Here is an 8,704-nt window from a genome sequence, read left to right as displayed (position 1 = left end):
GTATATATTTTGTTAGTAGTGTATCCATACAATACATTTCTTAGATATTATTGTCATGAAAGGATGATAAAAAATACTATATTATAAAAATGGGGCGGCATTTAGGCGCTGCTTAGGGGCGGCATTTTGTCTAGGGACGTCACTGGTCAAGACGTGGTATTAACTTTCGTAGCATTAAGTCAAAGAGGATGATGAGAGAAACGGAGCAAGGACACAACCCTGTCTGACTCCGGTCGTGACCCCGAACCAATTCTGAGACAGCATTTCGTTATTCTCATGCAGGCATTGATTATGACAATGATCTTAAGAGGGATCCCGTCCGCTCTCAATATTCTCCAGAGGGGCGGACGGTGCAGACTGTTGAAAGCCTTCTCATAATCCACAAAGCAGCAGGCCAACGGACTGTTCAACTCGTGGTTCTGCTGAAGAAGTGATATCGAAATATGTGGATTTGGTCAGTGCGCCCTCGTCCAAGTAGAATCCCGCCTTAGTTTTTCCTGAGGACATGCATTATCGGGTCCCTTATTCTCATCAAGAGGATGGTTGCCTCTAATATAAATATACTATAAATATAAAATATTACTAAAATATAGGTACTTTATCCTGCTCCGATCATTTTTATTAGCACATGATTAGCACTCTGGCAATATAATAATTAGATTTTGTTTTTGAATTCTGAATTCTGATGTTTGTGTCTTTGGTCTTGTTAAAAGTATATTAGTCTATGGTCTTGTTTACGTTTACAAATTAAATAATAGAGCTGTCAGTCGAATGATGTGATATTGTTTTTAAGATGGATATAAAACACGAAACTGAAGAAATAGATGATTTTATGAATTTACAAGGCATGAATAATATTGCAAATAAGCGACCGTACAGTCCTGGAATACTTACACCATCAGCCGAACAGGATTTGAGTTCTCATTTTGAGGTTATATTTCCTTATTATCTTTATATTCAAAATTAAAATTTCTGTTTACGACTGCTTTAAATTCATTAACAATTTTTAAACATGCACTTAAGTTTTTCCCGCGTTACATCTACATAGTGTTCCCATATTATTAATTTTGACGATGTTAAGAGAGGACACATTTTTCATAATCGCAGCTGCCCCTCATCTCACACCCATACAGGACGGAGTACAAATAGAATGCATGGTTTTGGTCCTCACAGTGTTGGCCTCCATTGGCTAATTACGGCCCTGCCATGCCCATGAGAATTGTTTAGAAAGACTGCTATCATCAGCAAATGTGGTTATTATATTTAGACTCGATCACTAGCTCAAGAGGCAGACCAAAAAGCTACAATGGAGTGCAAGTTTCAATGCATACAGCACTCACTGGACATGGCATTGGTCTTTGCTGCGAAGCAGGGCATCGATGACTGTTTAATATTATTAATCTCTATTAGAAATAAGACACTTCAGAATGTTTATTTATTAATTAGGTACTTATTAGTAGTTATTCCACAATACACATACATGGTTTTACTGGGGGCAATAGTGTGCATTTTAAACTATCGTGACCATAACTGTTTACACGTAAAAGTGCTGACTGTCTCTCCAATCTAATTCTTTAAGAGTAAGCGAGACGCGATGTTGTCATTTTTTGGTACTATTTGACAAGTCGTTAAAAATCAGTTAACCTCAAAATGAGTCTCTCCGCGGTGTAGTTCGTTTTTTTGCCACTATCGTTCTTCTGCGCAGGCGCATATCGAAAAAATCTCAACTGTCTTGCAACTGCCGGAGAATGCATGTTTACACATACATTTTCTTGTTATGGCCGCGATGATATGTAAATATCAGCAGTAAATCCATGCACGTGTAAACGGCAGTGGCGAAGGGTGGAGGTAAGCTGTTAAGATCCGCCATAAATAGTGCACCTTAAACATGGTCAGTCAAACGTGTATGTTTTTATTGAAATAAGACTACAATTTACAGATGGTATTGGTTAGTTTTTAAAAATAAATTAAACCCTGCCTAAAACAAACCATAATAGTATTTGTATATTTTAGGCGATACGATAAAATTGTGCACACTTTTTCATACATACTTATTTGTTTTCGTTGGATTAAGAATACATATTACACATATTATTGGTTCATTTTTTTAAATTCCATAAGCCCTGCCTACGCCAAACTATAATAGATAAGAATTATTATTCTATCTATAAAATATCCAAAGTTATGTTTGATTTAATTGCATAATTTTAGATATTTTATAGATAGATGAGTATTTTTTTACTATTATCTATTATTGCTTGGTTTTCGCAGGGTTTAATTGAATTTTGAAAACTAACCAATACCATCTGTAAATTGTAGTCTTATTTCAATAAAAACATATACATTTGACTGACAAAGTTTAGTGTGCACTATTTATGGCGGATTTTAACAGCCTACCTCCACCCTTCGCCACTGGTAAACGGGGTACTTATATCAGATTATTTTCTATTGGTCTAATTAATAATTGTGGAATATGCTCTAATAAAATATTATAACCAAACATTTCGTGTTTCATTATTTCCAATAACATGTCATTTTATCAAAAATAAATTAACAATGGAAAAAATAATAATAACAATTATTAATTTATACATTTTAGGTTGAAGCTAAACTGAAAATAAAAACTGAAGCTGAACTTTTGGGATACAGTCAAAATGGCGAGAATTCGCCTGAAAATGGACCCAGATCGACCATAAAGCGTGAAGTAGACTCTAGTAGTGGAAAATTTCCTGTTGATAATCAGGTAATATTATCTTTCCGTATGACGTATTTCTGTTCAGGCGATGCTTTCGAGTAATTATTGATGTTTTGTAAAATTAAACTATTTTTATATTCGTTATTGAACATACACAATCCGGAACATCTCAGAAACATACCTCTTCCAGGGTTCTACACCACGAGCACCAGCCAGACCACTAATTATATACACAAAATAACTCTGTATAATTCGCCCAATAAAATACGAGTATACTGTGTCAGATATCCGTGGCTCTTCTTGGCTCTTGTCAATGTCATGGCCCGCATAATTCTGTCACAGCGAAAGGCTGGTGACAACATAAAATCTCTGTTTACGGCTGCTTTAAATTCATTAACAGTTTTAAAACATGCATTCTAGTTTTTCCCGCGGAATGTTCTTGGTTCTGGTTGAAGTCCAGTTACATCTACATAGGGTTCCCATATTATTTGACGATGTTAAGAGAGGACACATTTTTAGTAATCGCAGCTACCCCATAGCGCAATGCCGTACGGGCGATTCGGAATACGGATTCCCGGTGATACCCACAATACATACATGTGATTTTCTCAATTCTGAGTGTTTCTTTGATGTATTTTGCCACTGTACTTAATTGAAGCCATGGTATTCCGATGATTGCTAGATCTCTTTAATTTACCCCGAAATGTAATAATTTTACAATCATATTGTATTCTCATATTGAAATTGAAAAAGCAAATGATTTATTCATTTATGACGTCAAATAAGATATTTTAAAATTCAAATAATTATCGAGTAACATCTCACCTCAAAAAAGAGGACTTGTCCGGGTAAAAGAGGACATCGGGAACCCTATCTACTACCATGTACGATCTTAAGCAAAGCATATGGACCTCCACGAAATGGAGTTTGTATTTACATATTGTTGTTTTTATGGGAAATGGATGTTAGCCACTAATTGTTCAATCTAGTTGATTCCCTTTGGACACCATACGGCAGTAATAACCAACCTTATTTGCTTGAAGGAACAATAATTATTCACATTCAATTCATAAAATTTTCGTTATTTTTAATAACATGTCATTTTATCAAAAATAAATTAACAATGCAAAAAATAATAATAACAATTATTAATTTATACATTTTAGGTTGAAGTTAAACTGAAAATAAAAACCGAAGCTGAACTTTTGGGATACAGTCAAAATGGTGAGAATTTGCCTGAAAATGGACCCCGATCGACCATAAAGCGTGAAGTAGACTCTTGTAGTGGAAAATTTCCTGTTGATGATTGGGTAATTATTATCTTTCTATATGACGTATTTCTATTCAGGCGATGCTTTCGAGTAATTATTGATGTTTTGTAAAATTAAACTATTTTTATATTCGTTATTGAACATACACAATCCGGAACATCTCAGAAACATACCTATTCCTGGGTTCTACACCCCGCGCGCCAGCCAGACCACTAATTGTATACACAAAATCATCATCATCAGCCTGGGTCAATCCACTGCTGGATGAAGGCCTCCCCAAGCTTTCTCCAACTCTCTCGGTCCTGTGTCGTTCGCTGCCACGTATTTCCGCCGAACTTTACCAGTTCGTCAATCCAGCGGCTTTTAGGGCGACCCTGTGGCCGTTTCGTACCCCTTGGGTACCACTGGATGACGGCATTTGTCCAGCGGCCGTCCTTTCGGCGAGCAATGTGCCCCGCCCATCTCCATTTCAGCTGTTTGGCAACGTCTATTACATTGCGTACTCTTGTCTGCTTAACTCTGTATAATTCGCCTAATAAAATACGAGTATACTGTGTCAGACATCCGTGTTTCTGTACCACCCTTCACTTTTTGGTTCTTGTCAATGTCATGGCCCGCATAATTCTGTCACAGCGAAATGCTGGTGACAACATACATAATCCGGAACATCTCAGAAACATACCTATTAGAAAAAATATTGATGCGGAACGGGACTGGAAGCAGCATCCATCGAATTCTGGTGAATATACTTTACCAATATAGCCACATGCTGTCACTAATCATGATAATATTCATGTACGTTCAATAACTTCTTGTTCTTCTGAGCCCCTTCGAGTCCTCTCAGTCCCCAGTTCTTCGCTACTACGGACGTCCGCTGAACACAATGAATCTTTCGATAGCAGTGTGGTTATTTAGTGCCCATTGACTACCTCAGTATGACTGCATTTGTCCAGTTGTCCACTTACTGAGTGGTTAGCCGATTGGGATGTCATCAGCTCAGTGACCTCTATTTGTGTATTTGGTATCCATCCATTTTGTGGTCTTTCCTCATTATGCCTGAAATGCTTTTTACCATACTATGTTATGTTGTGCTACTCATTGCGTTTTGGATTTCCCTCATATCAGTCATGTCCAACTTCAAGCGGGCTGTGATCTACAATCCATTATCAAAACTGGCAGTGGTCTTCAGTTTCTTAACCGGTGGTCCGCGGACCACTGGTAGTCCGCGAAGATTTTTTGCAGTTCAAAAATAGTTAGTATCCATTTTTAAAAGGTTATATTTAATTTAAATTTCGATAAACAATCGAATTTTTAAATTATATTTTTTTGTAACTCTGTTTTAATATACTTAAATGTTGTTATATCAGCATACTGTGTTGCAAAATTAATTGTTTTGAATAAAAAATCAATTATATAAATATTATTTATTATTTTATTCCAATGTTGCTGGTCCGTAAAACATTTTTTGATTTTTTTGTGGTCCGCGGATGTAAAAAGGGTAATTATTGTGCCGCAGAGGTGGCCATGAGCATTTATAATTTTTTTTTGGCGAAAACAGTTTATTTCATGTAAATATTCCATGAAAATTTGAAATTTTCATACATTTTGATGCAACATTATCACAAACTAAAATTATATGAGGTAATATTAGGTTGGGGTAGTTTAGATTAGGTTAGGTTAGGTTTGGTTTGTTCTAAAAAGAAAGTTGTAAAATCTCATGGCCACCTTTGCAGCACATTTACCGTTAAGGTTAAGAAACATTGGTCTACGACACTCTTTCATTATCATTCTTCAACTTAATTCAATTACATGTGGCTGAGGACAATAAGGCGTCACAAATTGAACAACACACTCATGTCTTTCAACGATACAAAGAATTACACAATTTCCCATTCATTGTAAAATGATATTTAGTCTTCTTTTGGGCACTCATTGCATTCATCGTCAAATTATACTTCTACTATGCAAAGAGTCTACTGCATGGCTGTAAGGGAAACTGGATCTCTATCTCTCACTCCTGCAGTAGGCCATGAGTGATGTAATTAATAGGAATCAAGTGATACGACGAGGTCAAGCAGGTTTCTTCTTGGTTAATTTACATGCCTGCCATATATTAATGGACCATGTTTCCCATGGTCACGTGAGGACTGGTATCACACATTTTTTGCACACTTTATTAATGTCGTTATTATTATATTGTTTAAGCAGGAACGAATGGACGGTGAAGCGGCAGCGAAAAGAATCAAGATAGCAGAATGCATAATTGACACAGAAGAAACATCAACTGGAGACGAAAATGACAATTTCAATATAACGGTGTGTGATCTAAAAATTGTGTATCCGCCAATAACGCTAATTGACAATCCTATAACCAGTATAACCGAAGAGACTCTCGAAAGCATTGAATCAGAAGACGAAACACCTGAGAACCATCCTATAAAGTTCTTCGATAGGCTTGCCGACTCCGCTTTTTACAGTCTGATCACTGGCCATACCAACGACTACTCTGTGGAGTTGCTATCCCAGTCCAGCAGCGAGAAATGTAGGATTGCCCAGTGGAAAGACGTCACGGAACGCGAGTTCAGAATATGGTTGGGAATTGTGTTTCACATGGGTGTAATAAAAATTCACAAATTATCTGAATATTGGAGGAAGCATAATTTGTTTAACTTGCGTATATTTTCACGCTACATGAGCTACAGTAGATTTACATTGATTTTGAAAGCGCTGCGTTTCGACGGCAGTGTTGACAAACGGTTAAGCATATCTAAAATCGCGCCGTTGGTGGAATATTTTAATTTAAAAATGGATGAAGTTTTTAATAGAGACACTGAATTGACTGGTCAAGAATCCATTGTTTTATGGCGAAGCAGTGTCGATTATACGAATGCCGGATTTAAATTATATATGTTAGGCGATTCAAATGGAATAGCTTTGAAAATTATGAGGCATCAAGAAACAAACGGTAAATATCATAAAAATAAAACAATAACTAATGAAAAATCGATTAATGAAGCAAAGAAACAATTATCAGATGTTATAAAGACGCGAACCGGTATAAAGAATGTAGAAACAGACAGTAAATATAATGTACGTGTGTTAAAACAACAAATCATAAATGAAAAATTGATTGAAAAGGGCAGTTCTGTCGTTAGTGATGGAGTAGATGCTTTGGATATAAATGAGGCAAGAGAACAATCAGAGAAATGTATTGTCACATCGCAGGAAATAGTTGATTTACCGCTCGGTATCAACGAATCAAAAAGAATGGTGTCAAGTCCACGATTGATAATTGAATACAACAAGTGCAATGGCACAATAGTTGATTATCACAGTATAATGATGAAATACTATCCATGCCAAACCAGATCGATGTGCTGGTATATAAAACTAGGCATTCATTTGTTTGAAACAATTCTTTTAAATTCATTCTATTTGTATAAGAGACAGTGCGATGCCGGCATGGATTTGTATGATTTTAGGTTATGTGTTATCGAGAAACTGTTAGGACCCGTCTCCAAGGATACCAGAGAAGTGAATGAAGGCGATCGACACTATCTGGACTACCGTCCGGAAGGCTCCAACGGTCACAAGAAAAGGAAGCGATGCAAATACTGCTGGACTATGAACAAGAAGAGAAAGGACAGCATCTTCTACTGTCCCGATTGCGAGGGTAGTCCAGGGTTTTGTATTAGTCCGTGCTTTAAATTGTACCACGAAGGCCGAAAATGATTTACTTCCGTTCTGCACACCTTGGTGACAGAGTAATTCTCTCTCATACTGGCTGTTACAGAAAACCTTCTGTAGAAGGCAGGGCACACACATAAAAGTGGGTAAAATGACAACTATGGCTAACATTTAAATTATCTGCAAATCATTTCACATTGCAGATTCATTTGTTTAAAAAACTTCATAGTATTATCACCCGCATCTGTCAAAAATCACAAGCATATATACACAATAATTTTAAATTCACTCAGTCGAGTCCACAATTTATTAAACGTAGAGATATTGCCAAGAAAAACTATGACATTTTATTATGATATTGTTTTCTTATTTGGTCCGACATAAATAGTGCACACTAAACTTTGTCCATAGTAGATAATCGACAAAAAATATTTGTTTTATCAATGAAATATGTAGGTACTCCTCTTCGGCAGTGGATAGGTGTTGCAGATGAATGACGGTAGTAGTTGTTCGTGATGATGGAGGAGGCGAGAATTTATTTATCGTTTCAATAATTATACAATTTAATAAATATAATGACAATTCGGTGCAATGTGTTTTTAACGGGAACATATAATCGAATGACATGTGCAATCGATTATGACCTGCTAATTATTAACAGGCGCCTATTGAATAATATGTTGAAAAGATTATGCAATAAATTGCGAATCCGCTATGTCAGTGGCGGCTCGACGAATTTCTAGGTGGTGGGGTTTAGCCATTAATTATTAAATATACATACCTACCTACTTTCTCATAATATACATTATGTACCAAGCTACTTATAAAAATATGATTTTGAAATGAGTAAATTTTCATAATAAATAATATGATTATCTGAGTTGTTACTTAATCACATCTAAAAAGCGTGCTTAAAAATATTAACTTAATTAATAATTATTATAGACTTACCATTATCAGTTTTGAACAACGACGTACAGCAAGTGTTTTTACTCACCTAGGGGTTATTTGATACGCTCCCCAGTGTGCGTATACTAACGCTAATGCATTC

The sequence above is a fragment of the Rhyacophila brunnea genome, unplaced genomic scaffold, assembly GCF_057557595.1.
Source record: "Rhyacophila brunnea isolate RB1 unplaced genomic scaffold, BYU_Rbru_1.0 scaffold_22, whole genome shotgun sequence".
In the NCBI taxonomy this organism is placed as follows: Eukaryota; Metazoa; Arthropoda; class Insecta; order Trichoptera; family Rhyacophilidae; genus Rhyacophila; species Rhyacophila brunnea.
Note: the sequence above shows the minus strand (reverse complement) of the source record.